The following is a 25,452-nucleotide window of genomic DNA, read 5'->3' as shown; positions in this document are numbered from 1 at the left end:
AACTTAACCCTATGTTGAATGTAAATGATTCAAAATAGAACCTAACCCTACACCTAACCCTAACCTTAACCCTTAATCAACCCTAAAATCTAACCCTACACCTAACCCTAACCTTAACCCTTAATCAACTCTAAAATCTAACCCTAACCCTAACCTTAACCCTAATCAACCCTAAAATCTAACCCTACACCTAACCCTAACCTTAACCCTTAATCAATCCTAAAATCTAACCCTACACCTAACCCTAACCTTAACCCTTAATCAACCCTAAAATCTAACCCTACACCTAACCCTTAATCAACCCTAAAATCTAACCCTACACCTTACCCTAACCTTAACCCTTAATCAACCCTAAAATCTAACCCTAACCTTAACCCTTAATATCTAACCCTAACCTTAACCCTTAATCAACCCTAAAAATCTAACCCTAACCTTAACCCTTAATCAACCATAAAATCTAACCCTACACCTAACCCTAACCTTAACCCTTAATCAACCCTAAAATCTAACCCTACAGCTAACCCTAACCTTAACCCTTAATCAACCCTAAAATCTAACCCTACACCTAACCTTAACCCTTAATAAACCCTAAAATCAAACCCTACACCTAACCCTAACCTTAACCCTTAATCAACCCTAAAATCTAACCCTACACCTAACCCTAACCTTAACTCTTAATCAACCCTAAAATCTAACCCTACACCTAACCCTAACCTTAACCCTTAATCAACCCTAAAATCTAACCCTACACCTAACCCTAACCTTAACCCTTAATCAACCCTAAAATCTAACCCTACACCTAACCTTAACCCTTAATCAACCCTAAAATCTAACCCTACACCTAATCCTAAAATATTAAGATAAGCGTTTGGGTTAGAGTTGAATGTAGGGTTACATTCAATAGAGAATCGATTACTTTCACCTTTTAGTTCATTTGCATTTAATAGACATGTAGTTGAATGTCAATTGAATGTCAGTTGAGCATCAAAGAGGCCAAAAAATGGACCATCCAAGTAAAGTGTTACCATACCTTTAACAACATATTAACACACCATAACATAAAGAATCAATGTTTTTTTGAATAATCAATGTTAATAAATGGATTATAATCTAGATCTGTAAGGATATATAAGTAAGTGAACAGTACATTATTGATAAAATAATAAATTAATTGAATGTAATGTGTTACTTCTGATATTAATAATATTACTATTACTATTATTATTATTATTATTAAAAAAAAGGTTTACATGTCTTTCTTCTGTTTTTATTAAGTTTGTCATATAATACATGTTTACCAGTATAACGTAACCACATGTAAAATAAGCTATTCAGAGAATACTTGTAAAAATGTAGGTGTATTTTTTATCAAAATTATAAAATTATCTACATTCCATTTTTTTAATGGTTAGAACATATAAAGTGTCTTTATAAAGAAACACAAATCCTACCTGATCTATCCCATAAATATAGTAAATGTGTAGCAAATTCAGAGTACTGTCACTCTTCAGTCATCAGACACAAAGACATTCTCACAGAATCGAGACAATCCTGTGCAGAATGATTATATTTTATCTAATTTATTGGATGTAATCGTTATATAAATCATTAAACACATTGCTGCATGTTAAAAAAAAAACACATTAATACAGTAAAGTAATATAAATAGCTGAATAAATAAGCAGCTGGGCCGTGGGGAGGAATATCCTTCTCTATAAGAGGCAGAGGAGCAGCTCTCAGCCTCAGATCTGACCTTGAAACGGGAAGAATAGCTCAATATTGTCTTGAAGCGACTGCACAGACCGTCTCTTAGCAACAGAGCAATAAGTAAAACAATAATGAAATAAATGTTGGCATCAAGGCCGTCTCTTCCAGCAACTATAACAAATGAGGTGATGATGAACTGAAGCTCGGTCCAGAATCGTGGACGTGTGTGAATGATGGTGAATAAATCTATTCGTTCTCTTCACATTAGCCTCGCTGTGACTCTCCGGCCAGGCCAGGATTAACGAGGACCTGAAATATGGGGAAAAGTCATGTGATTACCCACAAGCATAACATTATGACCACCTTCTTGTTTTTTCACTTGTTCACTGATCATACAGGACGCTGTTTCTCTATATACTTTTGTGTTGTGCCGCTACGGGAAATTTTAACACTTTAGAATAGGCTACTAACAGAATCCAGTGGGCGGAGTCCTGAGATTCTAGAGGATGAGCAATACTGTAAACTGTGCAGCAACAGATTCAGAGCTTCTGTCTCTGACTTTCCTTTATCTACAGGGTGGAGCAGCTGTAGGTAGGAGTGTGTAACAGAGTGGAGGACAGTAAGAGATTAAACACAGTGTTTAAAAACTCCAGCAGCACTGCTGTATCTGATCCACTCACTGTACCAGAACAACACACGCTAACACCTCATACACCACCACCATGCTAATCAGTGCTAATCACCGCAGTGCTGAGAATAATGACCCAGCAGTAAAAAAAATGGTAATTTGCTCTCATGTCCTACAACACTGTGGTCAGACAGATGACCTTTACATAATTGTAACTAAACACTGGTAGCCTTGATGGGAAAAACCAAGAGCCAATAGGAAAGTAATAATTTTGTATAATGTACTGAATAATGTATGTTAGGTGAATTTTACCATAGTTTATGCACTACAAGGAGCACTATCAATAAACACATTTATTTTCTGGTATATTTTCATACACAAGGTGCACTGGATTATAATGTGTAATATGTGACACTAGTAAGAAACAGGGGTGTCACCATGTTTCCTCTAAATCTGTAATTCTTTTAAAAAACACCTACTTTCAAATCAAATGTGGGGTGGATGTTAATCTGCACAGATTTCTTTTCTGAAAGCTGGGTGAGTAAAGTGCTTCTGTTTATTTACAGAAAGCTTAGATTTCTTTAAAAATTTCTCCAGCACTAAGGCTGGATCATTAGCATTATTAGCTAACTGCTAGCAGTTATGGGTAAAGCAGACCTGTTTGGGGGGTGGCCAACAGAGTATGAGGTATGTGTGTGTGTGTGTGCGAGGTGGAGATAGAGGGGGGGTTCTCTGTGCTTGTGTGTTCAGCCCAAGTCCTTATTTTATCCTGTTAGCTTTTTAGCTAGCTAGCCAGTTGTTATTTTGGCGTAGTTGCCGACAGCAAGTTCCAGCAAGGATACTTGCATATCTTTTTTTTACTAAGTAAAATTACAAAAAAATAGCGCAGAGTGACCTGGATAAGTACCTTTAATCTATAATAGTGTTAAATTACTCCTTACTAAAAAAAAGGTCAGATTAAAGTAATACGTTACTACATAGAACGTTACTGACATTACTGAGCATTTACATTTTTTTTTAACATGAGTGCAAACTGTTGTCTCAAATGTAATTAAATCAAATACTGTATCTAAGTATTTGAACAAATAAACGACAAAACAATTCAGACAAATAGCTTTTCTGCAAAGTATTGTATAAAACATAAAACTCTCAGAATGACAAAATGTAAAACACAACAGCAGAACTGAAATACGAAATACACAGAATTTGCTCAATTCAAATCTCAAAACTGTGTTGATGCAACAGATCATCTTCATGTAGAAATGACAGACAGGCTTGGTTAATTTAAATGTGTCTCTTTCTTTCAGGGTAGAAACTGTAACACAGGAGCTGACACTGATCCCGCAGCAGCAGAAGCAGCAGGACAGTGCTACGCCTTTGATCATTTGGATGAGCCATCTCTATTTGGGACCTGATCCACAGTGACTGGCGGAGACAGGGACCCTCACTTCCTGTTTACGTCTCATCAGACAGAGAGGGAGCGCGGCGTCTGAGGAGCAGGTTCAGAAACGTCCGGATCCTCCGTCCTGCTGGAACACAAAACAAGACAATCTCGCCGAGAACAGACGACTCTGGACACCTCGTCCACATGATTACGGCCTTATTTGCCTGGAGTGGACAGCGTGTCAGAATCTGAAATAATGATACTGTGAGATACGGGGATGAGCCGAACTGAGGGACCACAGCGGACACGAGCGTAGAGATGAGCCCAGATGCGTGTACCCCGTCACTGTCACTCTAATGCAGAGCTACTGCCCACCAAACATGTCCCCTATAGCATGTTTATACTCTGTTTGGGAAGAAAACGCCAGAGTTTGTGTGACTAGAATATAAACTACCATGGTTCATCCAATACTTTTAAATTGAACAGCTAAGACACACATTTCTTAAAAAAATAATTTGGCAGTCCCTATTATCGGTCAGTTCCATCTATTGTGCCGTTTCCTTTGTCTTTCTGCCAATCACAATTAGAAAATTCAAATCACATCAGCTCCCACAACTTAGATGAGCACTTAAACTTTATCTTTGCAAAAAAATCAGATCATAAAACCACATTTCCATAGAGCGATGGCTATTTTTTTCACAATTTTAATGTTATACATTATTAAGGATGCCTAAATCAAAGTGAACAACTGTGTCGCAAATCAAAGTACGGATGCCCACACAGGACAAAATCGGTCTCATTGTACACCACTGACAACTGAGAACTGCTGGATCCCATAGACACAGTGCAGTAACACTGTATCTCCTAGGTGTCGCAAGTAAAGATGTGGTCCACACAAATAAGCTTAAGAGTTGTTATTATTAAAATAAAATCTGATATAAGACTAAAGCAGCTTAAAAAAAATATATCAGTAATTCCGTTCAAAATGTGAAACTCGTATATTATATAGATGTATTACACACAGAATGATCTATTTTAAGCTTTTATTTATTTTATTATTGATGATTATGGCTTACAGCCAATGAAAACCCAAAAATCTGTATCTCAAAAAATGTGATTATTATATAAGACCAATTGGTGGTACTTTTGGCAGTGTGCCAAATCCTGCTGGAAAATGAAATCCGCATCTCCATAAAAGTTGTCAGCAGAGGGAAGCACGAAGTGCTGTAAGATTTGGACTTGATGACATGACTGAAAATCAAGGGATCAGAGTCTGGAGGAAGAGTGGAGAGACACAGTCCAAACTGCTTGAGGTCTAGTGTGAAGTTTCCACCAATCAGTGATGGTTTGGAGGCGCTTTCATTTATGTACTGTAAACTTTCTAATGTTTTGTTTGAAATGGCCGATAAAATAGAGTCCTATTTCTTCCTGACATTCTTGCCAATTTATTTGCATAATGGGTGTGTACTCCCCATCCCCCCCCCCCCAACCATAACTCACCATTAGTGTGTAGTCTTTTGGGTACTCAGTTATATATAGGTATATAGTGGTTGCCAGCCTGGCTGCAATGTTATATATTATAAAAGTGTGATTTCATGCTGACTGAAACTGCAGTATAGTGCAGTATCATTTTTTGTAATAGCATAAAGGCTTAAAGCAAGATATTTTAATCTCTGTTATAAAACACAAACCCACTGACTTTCCCTGGAAATGCAATAGTTAATCATACTGAGCTTAAAAAAAAATCCAAAATAAAACACAAGAAATGAACTACTGGGAATAAGATTTATTTTACAGCATTAACTGAATACCCAAGAAAATGTAGCCCCGGTGGGCAATCCTAAAGACTGATTGTAAATTATTTTTTGTTTTGTTTTAATCAAGATATAGGAACATTCTTTTCAATATGCAAAATACACTCCAACAAATGTTTTTCAATGGCTGTCTGTTTTACATGTAGGAAATATGCTGGCATGACTCATTGTTATTCTTTTTCCCATTTTCTCCCTATTTATCTGGCCAATAGTCCCTTGTAATTGCTATTCAGCTGTATATCCCCTCATTACAAGTGATGCCCCATCACCAGGAGAGTGAAGACTAGCACATGCCTCCTCCGATACATGTGAACTGCTGCTGATGATGCAGTATTGCCAAGTATCACAGCACACTCGGAGGAAGGCGCAGCCACTTGATACATGACCAGGATTCGAACCAGCGATCTCCCAATCCTATTGGCAGCAATGCTGCTGGACCACTTCACCATCTTCTTGGCACCTTCTATTTGCATACTGGTGTATCCTCTTGACTCACTCACCATTAGCATGTAGTACACAACATTTGTTGACCTGCTTATTTGGGGTTCATGTTGTAAGCTGTAAGAGCAATTTACAGTTTGTTTTCTTTCAGAGATTATATGTTGATTAAGTGTTCTGAAGGCTGCTGGTGCACTAACGCAGATCTGTGTACTTGTGGGTGGTTAATGGTTAATAAATATACATAACATGTCCAGAAAGTGTCATTTATAAAAGTTGCTTTGAAGTAATGAAATTAGTGATTTTTTGCTTTGAGCACGATAAGACTTTACTGTAGCTCTATTAAGATTTAACTTATTTAAATCATGTTTAACAGGTTTTTCATCAAATTTTCAAGTTTGTTTATTTAGGTTTTAATTACTGAGGTTAGTCTGTTTTCAGTGGTAAATGAAGAGTATTTAGTCCATACAAGCTTAAAAAACACATCTGCACTGATGTTTGATCTCTATTCTATATGCAATTATGGAGAATTTATTTCTAATCTATTTGCATATTGGAGTGTAGGTTCCTCTTTACTCACCATCAGTGTGTAGTTGTTCCCACTAATCTAGATATACATACGTTGATAACCAGAACATTATTCTAAAGAATAAGAAGTTTTTACTGATATTTTGTTTTATTTTTACTGGGTTTGAAATACACTATTTTATGTACAGTACAAGTCGAAAGTTTGGACACACCTTCTCTTTAAATGTTTTTTTTTTTTTCTATATTTATTTGGGAGGAGCTGGAGCTTCACAACATGAAGGAAAAGCAGCAAAACTATTGTTCAGCACCTCCAGGGAACTCCCAGGGGACTCTCCCTCATGAAGTGACTGAGATTAAAATACCAAGAGTAATGGATTAACCCAGATCCCCCCGACATACAAAAACAGATCTAATCATACAGTAAGGGTACAATACTATGTGTATTAGCGGTACTTATTGGTGTTATTTGTGGTCCATCTTATTATATATCTTATTTGTACATTTTTTTTTATTATTTTTTATTATTATTTATTTTATTATTATTTTATTATTTTGCATTTATTTTCTCATTCTGTTATCTTTGTACTTTTTTACATACTGCTGTAAAATTGATGTGAATAATGCAAAATACTGGAAAAATGAATATGTAGAATTGTATTTGTGTTACATTATATTGTACTATGTACAATAAATAAATATTAAATAAATAATATATAATATATAATAATAATAATATAAAAATAAATAATAAGTAAAAAAAAAAAAAACAAGAGTGTGCATATCTGTCCTCAAAGATAAATGTGAAACTTAGAAGAATATAAATTCTATAATATGAAACATATTCAAGTGTTTAACACTTTTTGTTTACTAAATAATTACAGTATGCATGTGTTCCTGTGTAGCATTAATATAGTCCTTAATATTACATTTACAGTACAAAAAAAATAATAAAAAGAAAGAAAACATATTCAATGAGAAGAGGTGTTTCCAAACTTTTGACTGCTACTGTTATTAGTTTTTTTTTTTTTTTTTTACAGTGCAATGTTAAACGGTATGTTAAATTATGTTAACTGCAATTAATAACTGTTCAGTAATGTAACACTGTACTTTGTTCTTTGTCCATAATCTATAATAGATACACCGTTGCCTTTACCATTAACTAAATACAGGAGGAAATGCCCTGAAAGCCAGGCCACGGGATCTTTGCATATAAATTCAGTGTAAAATCCAGTTTTCTGCCCCTCAAGGCCAAAATAATGAGGTCATAATGTGAGCGAGCTGCACAGAAAGTGCGGAGTAGAAGGGCAGAGTTAATAAAAGTTTAACAGAAGTATTTATTGCATTAAATCAGAGTCCCTGAGAGGCGCTCAAGGACGAGAGGAGGCTGTGTTCTTCTGCACTAATGAAAAGAAAAGCGGCCGGCGGCTATTGTTTCTGGGAAAATCCGGCGAGCGCCTGCTTCTCTGCAGTCAGCAGGTCCAGGTGTACATCCCTGACCTCCTTTCCTCCAGCGGCTTTGCACCAAATACGAACATTTCCCCCGGAATATAAATGCAGGTGTGAATGCTATATGCTGACTGCACTGCAGCAGCGCAGCCGGAGCGATATGGCAGATTTCCTCCATTTTAGATAGACTTTATTTATTTTACCATCACCGGTAAAGACACCATACCGAGCTTCATTTGCCGGCTGGGTGCACACGCAGGTCCACGCCTGGGTCTGTATTAACTGGTGCAGTGCAGCAGATGTGACAGTCAATGGGTTGGTGGGAATACACAGCTGGAAGTACACTCAATATAATAATTCTTTAAACAAACTTCATGACATGGACAGTGGTTTTATATTCTCAACATAAACCAGCTTATACAACTTTTAGAACAACAGAAAACCCGCAAAAATATTCACCTACAGATTTCTTGCTCCATTTTAAAAGTCAAATTTAATGCTTTTTAAGACCTCAATATAACATAATTTAAGGTCCATTTCTTTAGTAGAAAATAATGTACTGTATTGGTAATCAAAACTTAATGTTTAACTTTTTTTTTTACAGTTTGTTCCATTTTGATGCAGAACATGTTAGCATGTTAGCTAGCTTGAAGCTAACCCTAGTTCTCTCCCTGATAACGTAGCTAAGTCGCCGCTAACATTAGTAAGTTAACAAGCTCGCTGGTAATGTTAGCTAGCTCTATTCTGACCTTAGTTATCTCCCCAGTAATGTATACTCGCGGCTAATATTAGCTAGCTCCATTCTGACCTTAGTTACCTCCCCAGTAACGTATACTCACGGCAAATATTAGCTAGCTCTATTCTGACCTTAGTTATCTCCCCAGTAACGTTAGCTAGCTCACGGCTAATGTTAGCTAGCTCTATTCTGACCTTAGTTATCTCCCCAGTAACGTTAGCTAGCTCACGGCTAATGTTAGCTAGCTCTATTCTGACTTTAGTTATCTCCCCAGTAACGTTAACTTGTTCACGGCTAATGTTAGCTAGCTCTATTCTGACCTTATTTATCTCCCTAGTAACGTTAACTAGTTCACGGCTAATGTTAGCTAGCTCTATTCTGACCTTAGTTATTTCCCCAGTAACGTTAGCTAGCTCATGGCTAATGTTAGCTAGCTCCATTTTAACCTTAGTTATCTCCCCAGTAACGTTAGCTAGCTCATGGCTAATGTTAGCTAGCGCTACGCTAACCTTAGTTTTCTCCAGAAAAACTTGATGTTAAATGTTAGTATGTGCTTCCCATTGGTATTAAACACACCGTCTAAAAATGTAATACCTACAGCAAATTTACAGTAAATTTAAGACAATTTAAGATCTTAATATATCATTTTAAATTAGGCTCACAAAACATAGTTTAGTAAAAATACAATTATGCCTCTGCTTGTCTGACATTAAACAAAACTTACCCTTAAACAGGTAAAGGCTAATAAGTGTCATAACCAATTATAACCTTAAAAATGCTAATGGTGGGTCATGTAGCATTCCATCAGCTGCCAGAGCTTGGCCTTGGGTGGGTAGATGGCGCTCTCTCCCCTCATCACTCCAAAGGGTGATGTCGATCAGCACAAGGCGTCTGTCAGCTGATGCATCAGATCCGAGTCGCTGCGCTTTCATCCAAACACGCTGTGATGCTACTTGGTAATGCTGCATCAGCAGCAGTTGGAAAATAGGCGGAGTCTGACTTCACATGTGTTGGAGGAGGCATGAGCTAGTCTTCACCCCCCTTGTGTTGTGGCATCACTAGTAATGGGGTAGCATATGAAAGGGTGGGACAATTGACTTATTAAACCTTAAACCATTAAAATCAAATACTATTAATAAATTACATATTCTGATTTACCGTCTTCACAAATGCCTAAACACGAGTAAACAGTATCTTGATCTTAATGCCTAAAAACTTTACTGTTCCCATTAGAAATAAACACAGGGTATACACACATACATGGTGACAGAAGCTAATGAGAAAGCGAGATTTATTTATTAACGTTGCACTTTCCAAATATAAAGCACACAGAAAAGGTCAAGACTTCAAAACCTGTCTGGAGATTGCAACATAAGCTGAAGACCAGTTTACTGATTCAAATTTTAAAACTGTAATTTATTATATATTGCAGACATTGCTTTGCATTAGTGCTTAAATCTTTTTACAACTATACACCTGTGTCCTTCCATTGAACACACAGGTGAAGGCAGCCTGGGGGGAATGACTACACACTGAGGGTAAGTAAAAGACTAAAGCTACACCCAATGTAAAATATGTTCTACCCTACCATATCTTTGCATTAACCAAATATTCAACTTAATCTATTTTAAACAGAAATATCTACAGGGGTTGGACAATGAAACTGAAACACCTGTCATTTTAGTGCGGGAGGTTTTATGGCTAAATTGGACAAGCCTGGTGGCCAATCTTCATTAATTGCACATTGCACCACTAAGAGCAGAGTGTGAAGGTTCAATTAGCAGGGTAAGAGCACAGTTTTGCTCAAAATATTGCAATGCACACAACATTATGGGTGACATGGCAGAGTTCAAAAGAGGACAAATTGTTGGTGCACGTCTTGCTGGCGCATCTGTGACCAAGACAGCAAGTCTTTGTGATGTATCAAGAGCCATGGTATCCTGGGTAATGTCAGCATACCACCAAGAAGGACCAACCCCATCCAACAGGATTAACTGTGGACGCTGTAAGAGGAAGCTGTCTGAAAGGGATGTTCGGGTGCTAACCCGGATTGTATCCAAAAAACATAAAACCACGGCTGCCTAAATCACGGCAGAATTCAATGTGCATCTCAACTCTCCTGTTTCCACCAGAACTGTCCGATAGGACAATAAATTATTGTGGTCTAAAACCAGGTGTTTCCGTTTCATTGTCCAACTCCTGTACTTCTCAAATAAATATGAGTGTGCATCTTTTTTTTTGTGATTTAATCAACTTGATCCCAATGATCCCAAATTTGTGTAGTATTTAAGTTGCGACTGGCTGATAGACTTTAGATGATGACCTGAGAGGGCGCTGTAGAGACAGAAATTACCACAATGAAAGGGTTTTAGAGGTTAGGAAACGTTTATACCAATTTTATGTGGAACTGGTAGGTTTCAATACTTCTAAGAAACACATTCAGCTTTTAATGGAAAACATATGATTCAGGGTTAAATGGCTCTTTAAGAATTGACTGATGCACAAAAAGAGCAAAAGAGTGCTTCAGTCTAATCTTGTTAAACTGCAGAATAGTGCATCATCCAGAGAGGAAATATTCTAATATTCACTAATCAAAACATGATTTATATCAGACATAATCAAGTTTTAAGCTAGCCGCATTGTTCTGTTATGATAAGCATCTCGTACAGACCCTCTAGAGGCTGACCCCAATCTCTGAACAGATTCTATCAAGTGTTTCAGTCTAGACTGTACAGATGTGGAGAAGCAGCTGTACCTCACAGCATTACTGTAGTGCTGCAGAACACTCAGAATAAACAATAGCACTATAGAACAGTGGGAGTATCTGCAGAGAAGCTCCAAAATATCAGAAACGACAGAGACAATAAATACTCTGTGTATATATATATATATTTTTTTTTTACAGATGTAGTTGATGTGGTGTTTCCATGATAGTGTGGCCTTAATCAAATCAAATCAAATTTATTTGTATAGCACTTTTTACAAACTGTTGTCGCAAAGCAGATTTTCAGAACAAAGAATCAGACAAAACACTGAACATATGATACAGAACCCCCAGTGATTGCGAAGGCACTGAACATATGATTTAGAGGTGGAGGAGGAAGAAACCTTGGAAGGACCATGGCTCACATCCTTTCATTGGTCAGACAGCTTTAAATAAATGTAAAAAAAATAAGTCATTATACATTCACACAGGTCTAATGCCAAGTTCAGACTACACGACATTTTTGTACCTCATGATGTTCACTATGTCAGATTAAGCCGTTATCTACATTTAGTGTCGTTCTCGGGGGACTGGCAACACTACACGTTAGTCACCGACCAATCATCTTCCTCGTGTGAGTTCGTAGGTCATCGTGGGGAAGAAGCATAGTATCTGACAATCACGGCTACAGAAGCCCTTTGCATGACGAAAGCGCTTTTGTGCTCAGAAAAAAAACAAAAAAAAAAGGGGGAAAGCGACTGTGGGCTCGTTCCAGCATGACCCAAATGGACATTACATGTTTTTGTACTCCAGAGAGAACTTAAGGTATGGTAAAGATGCAGCTACATAGGTTTCAGTGCCTGTAAACAGAATATCTCATGGATGAAGTAGATTATTAGATGATTATTAGATTATTCTTCTGTTTCTCTGGTCCAGTGAACTACAGGAGCACTGTGTCACTTTCTTTTTCCGTGTTTACATCTGTGAGCCACAGAGCGCTCTGTCTTCCTATTGGTCAGAGTCAGGGAGCATGTTGTAGAGCAGCATGTCAAACTAGTCGAAAAATCAAACATGCTAGTCTATCCGTTGGACGCTCCGACAGTGTCGCTCACGTCAAATTACTGATCTTTGACTGTGTCACACTACACAGACCTTTTGTCGTTCGCGACACTGAAATTCGGATGTGTCTGTAGTTGAGTGTGAACAGCTAGTGCGAGGCAGGTGAATAAACTGGATGATGAGCAGCTGATCAGTGGTGGGTGATGGAAAAGGCTGACTTCCAGAAACTTCCATCAGTCTTGCGGGAAAAAGGACAGCAGAACCTGAGGGCCCAACATCCATCAGTATTGGGTCAGACAGGTGGGCAGTCAGTAAGTCGGAGGAAGGCAGATGGAATTAGTTGACTGGATTCATGGAGAACAGAGCATATACAGAAGGTATGCCAGAAGGTAACATAGACACAGAGGCACCCTGAAACACTGGCATCCACCCACTCCACCGTCCACAAACCTGAGTGACCGTGTGCAGTGGGAGAACAGCAGCACCAGCATCTCAGTTTACCACAATTCCCTCTGTCCATGAACCCCTGAATCTGCAGCCTTATCTAAAGGAAAAAACATTAATTACCAAAAGCTAGACCAAACAAGTAAGTTTTCAGTCTAGACTTAAAGATTGAGACTGTGTCTGAGTCCCGAACATATTCGGGGAGATTATTCCAGAGTTGAGGCGCTTTATAAGAGAAAGCTCTTCCTCCTGCAGAGCTCCTCTGAATTTTAGGAACTACTAAGAAACCAGAACCCTGAGATCTAAGTAATCGTGGTGGTTCATAATAGGAGATGAGGTCTTGTAAATACTCAGGAGATGAGCCCGTGTGAGCTTTATAGGTTAACAGGAGAATTTTATAGTCTATGATGAATTTGACAGGAAGCCAGTGAAAGTGAAATGCTGATATGACTGGACTAATATCATAACCACAATATATATATATATATATATATATATATATATATATATATATATATATATATATATATATATTTATTTAAGACTGCATCTGTTTGATTATTTCTTTATTAATAATGTTGGGGTTTCATTTTGGGCTAAACATCATTCCATGTAGCCACTGTGTTAAACCCCTTTTGGCACAGGTCGGGCTGTTAATACTCTTTTAATACTGTATTGTTAGCTATCCCAGTATTTTACTACATATTAATTAACCCTTTCAGACCCTGACTCCATTACAATGGAAAACATGTGTTTTTTTGTGTTATTTTTTAAAAGTTTTGTTACCTATAACACTATTTGGGAGCTGTTGTACATCAGAATAGACCATGAATCAGCCAATGAACAAGTGATTTAGAACACTTTTTAATCATCAATATAAAGTATAAAATATCACACACAGGCTTACAATACAAAATAAAAAAAAATAAACTTTTAAATATTTTAGTTAATTGGATTTATTTGCTATATAGATTTTATGGTTGAAAATTAGTCTTCTTTTCTGGGCATTACAGGTATTTTTACTTGTTTTTCCTCTTCCTCATTGGAGATAATTCAGGTCTGAAAGGGTTAATGTTCTACAGTGTACTGCATCTTTGCATGCAATATATTACACAGACTAAATGTCTGATATTGCAGTATATTCCAGACCTGGCTGGAGAAGGAGAGAAGCAGGCAGGCAGTAAATAATATTCCTGATCTTTCATTAGATATTATACTGAGCAGCATCAGCATGCAGAGCAAGACGTCGAGCCTCAACCTTACAGTTAAATTTAACACAGTCTGATGCTGAGACTCCTCCCATGCTTACTCAGGTTAACTTCCTGTCTGTTACTTCCACCCATTAGACAGCAGCTTTACCCAGCTACACTCACCCAGCTGTACTTCCTCCTCTAATTCCAGCTTTGTCCTTATACAGAGAGAAGGATGAGCAGATCTGATCACTAATTACAGCCAGCACACACTTCCTGACTCAGACACTCAGACGCTCCAAGATTCTGGTACTGTGTTGTGAAGTGAGTGAAATAAGAATGTACATTATATATATACAGGGGTTCGACAATGAAACTGAAACAGCTGATTTTTAGACCACAATAATTAATTGTACCGACGGACAGTTCTACTGGAAACAGGAGAGTTGAGGTGCACATTGAATTCTGCTGTGATTCTATGTTTTTTTTTTTTTGTTGGATACAATCTGGGTTAGCACCCGAACATCCCTTTCAGAAAGCTTCCTCTTACAGCATCCACAGTTAATCCTGTTGGATGTGGGTGGTCCTTCTCGGTGGTATGCTGACATTACCCTGGATACCGTGGCTCTTGATACATCACAAAGACTTGCTGTCTTGGTCACAGATGTGCCAGCAAGACATGCACCAACAATTTGTCCTCTTTTGAACTCTGGTATGTCACCCATAATGTTGTGTGCATTGCAATATTTTGAGCAAAACTGTGCTCTTACCCTGCTAATTAAACCTTCACACTCTGCTCTTACTGGTGCAATAATGTGCAATTAATGAAGATTGGCCACCAGGCTGCTCCAATTTAGCCATGAAACCTCCCACACTAAAATGACATGTGTTTCTGTTTCATTGTCCAACCCCTGTATATTGTCGCTCTCCAATGAAAAACAAGCATCTTTGTTTTTGTTGATTATTAGTTTACTACATAATTTTAACAGACAAACTGTCCCCTACACTGTGCTAAAATTTATTGATGAATGGGCCAATAGAAATTCTCCAAAATGCCCTGAAATAAACTTTTAATATCGACAGCTATATTCCTGTAAAAAGAGTGCAGTTGTGAGCTCAAGTACTTAAACAGCCCTGCATGACCATGGCAGACAACAGTGGAGGATGTTCGCAGAATCCTTTCCATGGTGAAGAAAAAACGAAAAGACGGAAGTAGCACTGGATCACTGGGTACTATAGCAATGCTGCATCACTGCTGTGTTCCTAGTTTCCCCAAAGATCCTGTTCTTCACCATGAACAGATTCACAAAATCAGTAGAGATCACCATTTCAGTTTTATGTCTGACTTGACATATCATTAACATTAGGGGTGGGCGATATGGCCCTAAAATAATATTACGATATTTCATGGTATTTTCGCAATACTGATACTCTTGGCGATATGACAAAACACTGAATTAAGAAATGATTTCAGTAATACACTACTGCAACAAAATAACAATTAAAATTTATTACTACATACAATATGATATGGCACACCCCTAACTGAGATATAAAAAAAAAATACAAGAATTTTATCAGATTTGTAACAGAAGTCAATGATCCAAAATATCATGATACTAATAATAACAATGCACTCCATATATCTCCATATATCCAGGATTAAAGTAAAATAAACAATACTGGACTGATATAATCTCTCTCTCTAGTAGATATATAATAGGAATGGGGTGGGTGATTTAGGGTATAATATCATTCATGATATTAAAAAATGTTGACGATATTATCGTGTACGATATAATATGGCACACCCCTAGTTTGCTATAATGAACCCCGCCTACGCGATGCGGGGAGGGGAACTGTGATGATGTTGCTTGGGGTACAGTTCAGAACAGCTTGAGACGGTTCTCAAGCCAGGTCCCCCCCGCAGCTAGGAGAAATGAAGATGAGTGATGAAGATGAGGGTGAAGTTGAGGGTGGTGATGGGGTGGAGGCGGGTGCGAGGTCGAAAGTCAAGTTAGTGAGCACCTGGAAGGTATATATATAGGACCAGGGGGAGGAGCTCGGGAAATTGAGGCGTGGTTCATATCCCAAAATTTTGTTAATTCTTAACAACACTTTGCTATAATGAACCCCGCCTACGCGATGCGGGGAGGGGAACTGTGATGATGTTGCTTGGGGTACAGTTCAGAACAGCTTGAGACGGTTCTCAAGCCAGGTCCCCCCAAAAAGACGAAAGTGGGAGGACCAGCGGCCGAATCTGAACTGAAAGGAGGTAAGCCGTGGTGAGAGACTGAGGTCTTCAGCAGAATTTTATAAGATCTTTAACAGCGTTTCAGGGGTGGTATGAGTGAAAATGTCTTTATAGTAGATGGTATACAGAGTTAGCATCATCCTCGTGATAAAATTTGCAGACCAGTATAAGCTTGACTGAATGGGGAGTTCGACAGGTTTCGTGGCAAGATGAGTTTTGTTCTCGACAAAGGAATGTGACGGCCGTATAAACTTAAATCGACAACTAGGTTATGACACCTGCTCCCGTCTGAGTTCAAAGTTTCTGGTCATTCAGCTGCGTACAGGGGTTGAACTCATGAAGTTATTGGTGGTCTGACTGTTCCTTTCGGCCTGACGTGTGTTTATATGTTCCATAAATCAAGGAAGAGAAGCCTGAAGACAGAGACCTGCGTAGTCCCCCCCCCAAAAATAAAATTTGAGCAACAGGCAGGACCAAAGTTCGTCACAGCAGACGGGGTGGCGCCCAGACGAAGAACACGGACACCAGATGGGATGCAACCAGCAGGCGGAGAGAAGCGTTGACTGAAGAATGCATCACGGTCCGTCGACATATAGGACATGGGGGCCCCCTCCTGGAGGCGCAAGATGGTTTAGTCCGCCCGACAGCTACCGGCTTCAGGTGTACCATCAGTGAGCCCGGATTTGAAGACCTGGGGGCTAGAGACATCCTGCTGCCCAAAGCAAGAAATCAGGTTATTGAAAGAAAGGAAGGAAAAAGAAAGAAGGCAGAAAGAGGGCAAGCAGCTGATGGTGGCTTTCTTTCCCGAAGGTAAACAGAGTTTGCTTGTTAAGCAAAAGTCCAATTAAAGTAAATGTAGTTCACTCCAGACATCTGCTGCTGATATGTTATGCTCACATTAGCTTAGCTAGTTGCCAAACGAGTAAAAGACATTGAGCCTCCTAACGTAAGATATCAACATTAACCAGTTTAGAAACAAACAGTGGATAACTGTTAATTGTTAAATAACTGATCTCGATTTAATCAAAAGGGCCCAGAATTTGCTGCTACGCCCCTGGGTCCGCCTCGCCGGCAGTGATCGAGGTAACAGAGAAAAGAATCGAGGGAACAAAAAGGAGCCATAGCGGCCCTTAACAGAAAATATACATTAGTAAAGCCGAGCGTAGGGGTCCGCCTCGTCGGCAGTGATGGGGGTAACAGAGAAAAGAATAGAGGTAAGACAAAGATTAGAGGGCAGAAAAGAGCCGCCACATTCCTTTAAAAAATAAATATACATTAGTAAAGCCGAGCGTAGGGGTCCGCCTCGCTGGCATTGATAGAGGTAACAGAGAAAAGAATCGATGTAACGGAAAGAATAGAGGGCAGAAAAGAGAGACGTCGCCTTCCTTCATGGTAAAAGTACGTAGTAAAGCCGGGCGTAGGGTTCCGCCTCGCCGGCTGGAATCGAGGAAACAAAAGAATCGAGGAAACAATTAATCAAATTGAGGGAACAATAAATTAATCCATGAAACAATGAAAAAAGATTAGGGGAACAATGAAATAAATTGAGGGAACAACAAATATAGAGGAAACAACGAATACAAATGAGGAATCGAATTAAATAAAGGAAACAATAAAGTAAATAGAGGGAAACAACAAATTAAATCTAAATGTGGATTAGAACGACGGAACGATGAGTAAATCGAGGGAACAATAAATTAGAGGGAACAATAAAATAAATCGAACATTGAAATAGATCGGGAACAGTGGAATAAATCGAGGAAACAAATTAAATAGAGGGAACAATAAATAAATTGAACAGAGAAATAGATCGAGTGAACTGAGAAATAGACAGAGCTAACAATGAGCAGAGGGAAACAAATAAATGGAGGGAACAATAAATTCAAACGAATGAGAAATAGATCGAGGGAACTGAGAAATAGACCGAGGTAACAATTAAATAGAGGGAACGATAAATTAAATCGAACGAAGGAACTGAGAAATAGACCGAGCTAAAACAGAAAAGAAACGATTACATAGAGGGAACAATAAATTAAATTGAACAGAGAAATAGATCGAGGGAACTGAGAAAAAGACTGAGCTAACAATTAGCAGAGGGAAACAATTAAATAGAGGGAACAATGAATTAAATCAAACAGACATAGATCGAGGAAACTGAAAGATCGAGGAAACAGTGAAAGATTGAGACAACCGTGAAATAAATGAAGGGGAAATGAATAAAGGGAACAATTAAATAAATAGCGGGAACAATAAATTAAATGGAGGGAACAATAAATAAAGTTGAACAGTGAAACAGATCAAGGGAAAGATGAATAAATCAAGTAAATAATACATTAAATAGAGGGAGCAATAAAATAAATCAAGGGAAGAATACATTTAATAGAGGAAATAATAAATTAAACCGAGGGAGCCAGGTATTAATTCGATATTAGATCGGCCTCACCGGCAGGGAGGGAGGGTGGCCGCGCTGTCTGGGAGCCAAGTAATCGCGCTGGGAGACGCCTGCGCTGAACCAGGGATCCGACGAGACGTGCACCGAAGAGTCGGACCGGGTAGCTGGCTGGCAGCGTCGAGTAGTTTAGCTTGCGCTGAATCAAAGATCCGAAGAGTCGGACCGGGTTGCTGGCTGGCAGCGTCGAGTAGATTAGCTTGCGCTGAATCAAAGATCCGAAAAGTCGGACCGGGCAGCTGACACGCTGAATGGAGTTGCTTTAGCTGGCGCCGGTGCTGAAGCGTGGAATCAGCGAGTAGAGTCCGGCAGGTAACGTGCTGGGACGGGCCTCTGACCAGCTGAGCCGGGGAGACCACGGAGTGCAGCCTGGAGTGCGATGAGAGCGGCAGAGGATGAGCGGTTAGAGAACAACTCGAAATCCGAGGCAACCAGATCAAGGCCATGGGCGGCAGGATTGTCACGTGCGAGGTGGGAAGTCATGTGCGAGGTCGAAAGTCACGTAGGTGAGCACCTGGAAGGTATATATATAGGACCAGGGGGAGGAGCTCGGGAAATTGAGGCGTGGTTCATATCCCAAAATTTTGTTAATTCTTAACAACACTTAACATGGACACAAAGGTAAATTTAGAACACTTTACAAAGGAGAGTTTCTTCAAGACACTGGTTGGAAATGAAAGTTGAAGAAGGATGCTGTGCCCACGTTATTTGTCTGGACAGATAGTTAAGTAAAACCTGTAAGGAGAACTGCTCTCCGCAATTACATGCCCTGATAACTGCAGATTCGCTAACACACAAGTTTTCAATACAGCAAACAAAGGTAATTAGCTAGGTACCTTCCATGCCGTGCAAATAACCCTTAATCCAGTAACTGTAGCCTTTTAGTAAAACAGCTTGGGGAATCCTGCACTGATTTTCTGCCCATTCTTTCAACTGCTTTTACCGTTACTTCAGGGAGGTGTGTGAGGTTAGTTATCTGTGACCAAAACAGCAAGTCTTTGTGATGCATCAAGAGCCACGGTATCCAGGGTAATGTCAGCATACCACCTAGAAGAACCAACGACATCCAACAGGATTAACTGTGGATGCTGTGGGAGGAAGCTGTCTGAAAGGGGTGTTCGGGTGCTAAAACATAAAACCACGGCCGCACCTCAACTCTCCTGTTTCCACCAGAACTGTTTCAGTTTCATTGTGCCAACCCTGTATATAATATGAGTTTTACATTTTGAACTGAATTACAGATATAAAGTAACTTTTCAATGATATTATTTTTTTTGAGATAGCTAGTATATACTGCTTAAAAGCCTACAATTCAAAGCAGAGTTATGATGCAAAGCAATTGACTTTACAAAATATCAATCAGGATTACAGTGCACATTTCTGATCGTGACACACAGTTGTCCTGCATAGTAAACAGTGAGCTGAAAAAGTCTTGCTCACCCATATTAAATATATATAGGATGTGGTTGGTGGGGGAGTGTGAGGTAGTGGTCCTCACTGGTTCTGTGGATGAGCTTGGTTGGGTAGTGCCGGCTGCAGTACTATCTAATTGCAGGCTGAGTGGAGGCAGTGGAGCGGCGGGGTGCTGGGCTACTTTGCGGGGAAGCGAAAGAAACAGATGAGAGATGGCTTTGTGTGAATGGGAAAGAGAGAGAGAGAGAGAGAGGCAGGGGGGAGTCTCACTTTACTAATTAGGGGGTGTTGGGCCCTGGGCTGGTGCAGCGGCGGGTGAGCCTCAGGCAGAGGAACAGCTGTGAGAGATCTACACACTCTCTCTACCTCTCTCACTCTTTCTCTCTCTCTCTCTTTCCCTTTCTTTCTGTTTCTCTCTTCAACACACACAGGTCAGCAGAGTGGAGGAGAGATGAGCAGCACCTTTGCTACTGCAGCACTCACCTGTCCACACACACACACACACAAACACACACACAGCTGCTGACAGTATCATTAGTCAGGCAGTAGGAGAGAGAGAGAGAGTCCTGATTGCCCTGCTCTGACTTTCTCTCACTCTTACTGTTAGTCTCCCAGCCTCAGTTATACACACACACACACACACACACACACACACACGGTAGCACAGATCCCGCCAGACTCTGAGCACAAAGTTGTAGAGGTTCTTAATTTCCCTCCTGTGATAATCCTTTCCATGCAGCTCCAATATTCTCACACAGTTCCTGCACATCCTACGTTAATGGTGGAGTGTTGATGGAAGCATTTCCAAAAGAAAACAGTTCTCGCACAGCTAAAGCAGTTTCCACTACCAAGCAGGTGCTTCATGGCTGCTAAAGTTCACCCACATGTAAAGCTCTGGAAAAAAAAATAAGCAACCACTTAAAAATGATCAGTTTCTTTCATTTTATTCAAAATTAAAATTGAAAACCTCTGGAATATGGTCAAGAGGAAGATGATCACAAGCCATCAAGCCAAACTGAACTGCTTAAATTGTTGCACCAGGAGTAAAGGCATAAAGTTATCCAAAAGCAGTGTGTAAGACTGGTGGAGGAGAACGTGCCAAGCTGCATGAAAACTGTGATTAAAAACTAGTGTTATTCCACCAAATATTGATTTCTGAACTTATAGAACTTTATTAATATGAAAATGATGAGGTCTGAAAGCTTTGCATCTTTTATATTCTGCAAATAAATGCTCTAAATGCCAATATTTTTATTTGCAATTTGGGAGAAATGTTGTCTGTAGTTTATAGAATTAAATAACAATGTTCATTTTACTCCAAAGTATATCTATAAAAAGCAAAATCAGATAAACTGATGTGGTCTAATTTTTTTTCCAGAGCTGTAGAATTGCATACTAGGTGTGTAGTGGTTGGTGTGTAATGATTTCCCCCAGGCAACCTTAGGTAAAGTTGAATGTAAAATATTATGATGAATTTTTGGTTACTGTGTTGTAGGCTGTGAGAGCAAGGACCGATTTCTAAGCTGCTCACTCTGTGTAGGCTGTGTGCTATACTGTTCACTACACAGCATTTTTCATCTCTGAAAGAATATGTAATTATATTGTATATTGTGTTATTCTTGATTCAATAAATAAATCATAATTTTTACGTTTTATATGCTATGATCCTTGGTTACTTCTTTTGAGTGTTTCGTATGCAATAATTGGTGAAACTTTACGTGTGCTGTGTGTCTTTTGGCCAAGATAGGCTTCAAGGATTTAAGTTGGTATAAAAACTGTACATTAATTCAGGATTGTGTGGAACTATGAGATATGTGTGAGAAATATGTGAGCTTCATGAGGGATGACTATTGCATCTTAACAAGATGGAAACTTTTGGTGCCTGTTTTAAGAATAGAGCCGGCTATTTTAACAAGTTGAGACCAGTTTATTATCTGAGGTCAGGTTAACCCTGAGGTACCGCACTTGCTCGTGATTGGTGGAACAGCGGGTGATCAGGTACATTTAGTTTAGGTATAATGACTTGGCCAGAGCAGACTGGGGGAGGTGGAGATATGCTGTCTGAGACCAAGAAAGTTCAGTCTGGTTACTTTCCATTAGTCAGAACTCTGAAACCTCATTGTTTGGGTGTCGTTTTCATAACTCCAGACATACAGTGGCCATTTTAGGACATCGCCGTGGATCGTCCACAGGTTTAAGCCTTGCTCCAATAAGTCATAATGTATCAGAACAAAAGACATTGTGCTTAAAAATAATTTAAGTTATGTCTCCTTTCTCACACACATTTATCATGAAACATTGCTTCGAGTCTCAGGTATAAGTCATCCCTTCTCAGCCATCAGGTATCAGTCATCACTTCTCAGTCATCAGGTATCAGTTATCAGGTATCAGTTGTCCTTTCTCAGTTGTCAGGTATCAGTCATCAGTAATCACTTTTCAGTCATCAGGTATCAGTTCTCAGGTATCAGTTATCATTTGTCAGTCATCGGGTATCAGTCATCACTTCTCAGTTGTCAGGTATCAGTCATCAGTAATCACTTTTCAGTCATCTGGTATCAGTTCTCAGTTGTCAGGTATCAGTTCTCAGTTGTCAGGTATCAGTCATCACTTTTCAGTTGTCAGGTGTCAGTTCTCAGGTATCAGTCATCACTTGTCAGTCATCACTTGTCAGTCATCGGGTATGAGTAATCACTTCTCAGTTATAAGAGTAAAAGTAACGATTGGTTTATTTAAAAGCAGCACAAAGCACCAGATAGCCAGGCAAACAAAACTGTTACCAGATTCAGAAATCGTTCTCACGTATACGGTCCGGGATCTTGACTGAAAATATCTTGTCCAACAAAGCAACAAATCCGAAAATGGCAAAGACAAAAAGGCAATAAATGATACACAGAAAAAACAAGGTTCAGTATGCAAGTCGACAATACCTCAAAGTCTGTTTACAAGCTAAAACAGGATGTTAGTGTGGCAAGTGTAAGGTATAGGACAGTTATGTATAATCTTAAAGTAATAAACCAAATAAATACATTTATTTGTAGCCAACTACGCCACCTGGACAACCCAGGAATTCAAAGAAATGACCCAAAAAGAAATTCTAATCTACCAAATCAAAAAAGGGCACACAGGTTCGAGTCACATGGTCTGAGACAGGGTTGAATTTAAAATTAAAATTTTAATAAATTAAAATCACAATAATTCAAAATAAATGTAACAAAAAAAAAAAAAAAAAAAGGAAGAAAAGAAACACAAATCACACAAACAACCAAAAACAAAACCTGAACAGGGCTGGAGCACACTGTGAACAGTGCTGACTGCAGGCGAGAGCAGTCCCCACTACACAACAAACAAACACCACTTAGAAAACCCAGTTAGACTTCATCACCTCAGCAGCCTGTCACCGCTCACAGCTCCTGTTCAGAAACAAAAAGAACAAAACAATTTAATCAAACAAACAACTACATCAACATAAGTAAATTAATACAAACCAACCATAATAAGAAATAATCATGCACACCACGCGCTGAGTCACGTGCAACGCGCGTTCAAGAGAGAAAACAAAATAAACCGCTGCCGCTCACCAGAGGCAGCTCACAAACCAGGACTACATAAATATATATAAAAATAAACGTGCAACGTAACAAGTAAGTAGAACAAAAAAACAATAAGGGAAAAAAAAAAAAAAAAACAGTAGCACTATTGCAGAGGGAGGAGCATTAGAGAGGAGGGGAACAGGTGATCACACACACACAGGAAGAGCTGAATTGGACACTCCTCGTACTCCACCACCCCGGCTTCCTGCAAAACATTATGACCACCCCATAACGTTAGAACTACAGTTTTTATAAAAAATAAAAGTGTATGGGAGCTCACTCATACCCACCAAGGCTTCACTTCTCCACGTCAGACAGCGGGAAAGTCACAACGCTTCTAGTATCTTCACACTAGAGATACAAACCAGATTTATAGAATCAGAATCAGAATGATGGAGAGTTACAACCTACCACTGACGGGCACCTTTGAGCGTGGCATAAACCACTGGAACAATCTCACCTCACAAGTCTCAGCTCTGAAATGGAGCAGGAGAAACTTTTAGCACCAGGATTAGTCAGAGAAAACTCCCAAGAAGCAAAACTTCAGTCTACCGCACGCTTGTGAGAATTCCCAGAACAATGGAGAGCATTCACCCAGCCACGCCAAGCAGCACGCCAAGGAAGGGGGTGGGAACAACAGAGGGTGTGCCACAGGAAGCAGCCACCTGGCCTAAATATAGCCCCAGGTAAGATTACCCAGCCAATGAACTAAAAGCACTTGAAACTGATAGAATGTAATTAAGCACACAGGAATTACACTGCCCACAGCAGGCTAACAAGGGGGGAAAATAGACTCACTAAATGTTTAAAGAAAACACATCAGTAGAGAAATACTGTCAATTTCCAAATAAACAAATGAGCAGTAATGTTTTAATGACCCAGAGCTTTATTTAACCCAAATGCTTCCAAGCTACAAAAAACAAAATACTCATCTTGCCACATTAGATTAGAATGAACCGGAATTTCCTCAGAACACTGTGACTCTGAGTAATGGAGCGTAACATGATTGGGTGAGGGCGTGTGGCTTAGAGCCACAAACTCTGATTTTGTAGGAAAACATGTTTTTTGCAAGTAAATGTGGCCCAAATCTAACCTTTATGTCAAATGCAACCCAAATGTATCTCAGATTTTCAGTCTCATTTCCCACTTCAATATGAGTTATTGATATGATTAGAGGCAATGAAACTGTAAGAAGAGATGCAGCAAGTTGAGGACTTAAGTATAGGAAAAACAAAGTTCTGAAATATTTTGAATGATGTCTGTTACATAAAATTATTACAAGGTTTGAGTCGCAGCCGCACAGTGTTTCTAATGACCTTGCCAAACACAGATGTAGAATCTAAAGAAAATAAAGTAAAAACCTGACCGTGTCTGAAAAATTCTCAGCTAGTGCAAACTTTGAAGTCTACCACAGAGATTTTGGACTTTTGGGGACATCTCCTGCTGCTCAAACGGCATAAAGATTTCCTGGAGAACTTCAAAACTGAACTGAAGGTGTTTTGGAAAGGCTAGGTATAGCACACTCATCAAACCCAGTGGCGAGGCACAAGCTGAGGCGACTGACGACAGTTCCTGCGACACAGTCACACCATCAATAACAATGCCAATGTCCTCTGGTGGCTCCTGTGGTCCTTCCTCCTCTCTCCAAATGATAAACACTGCAATGGT

At 39.3% G+C, this 25,452-nt stretch overlaps 1 long non-coding RNA gene across 1 annotated transcript; it reads right to left on the bottom strand.

The window, feature by feature from the left end:
* Positions 1–23,867: 23,867 nt before the first annotated feature.
* On the bottom strand, positions 23,868–24,450 carry LOC125782666 (uncharacterized). Its single transcript, XR_007425411.1, has 3 exons — positions 24,245–24,450; positions 24,075–24,135; positions 23,868–23,989 (listed from the first exon to the last, which is right to left on the bottom strand). It is a non-coding gene; the product is annotated as an uncharacterized LOC125782666 (long non-coding RNA).
* Between the last annotated feature and the right edge of the window lie 1,002 nt (positions 24,451–25,452).

The sequence above is a fragment of the Astyanax mexicanus genome, chromosome 18, assembly GCF_023375975.1.
Source record: "Astyanax mexicanus isolate ESR-SI-001 chromosome 18, AstMex3_surface, whole genome shotgun sequence".
NCBI classification, from domain to species: Eukaryota; Metazoa; Chordata; class Actinopteri; order Characiformes; family Acestrorhamphidae; genus Astyanax; species Astyanax mexicanus.
This window is presented reverse-complemented; position numbering and strand designations above follow the sequence as displayed.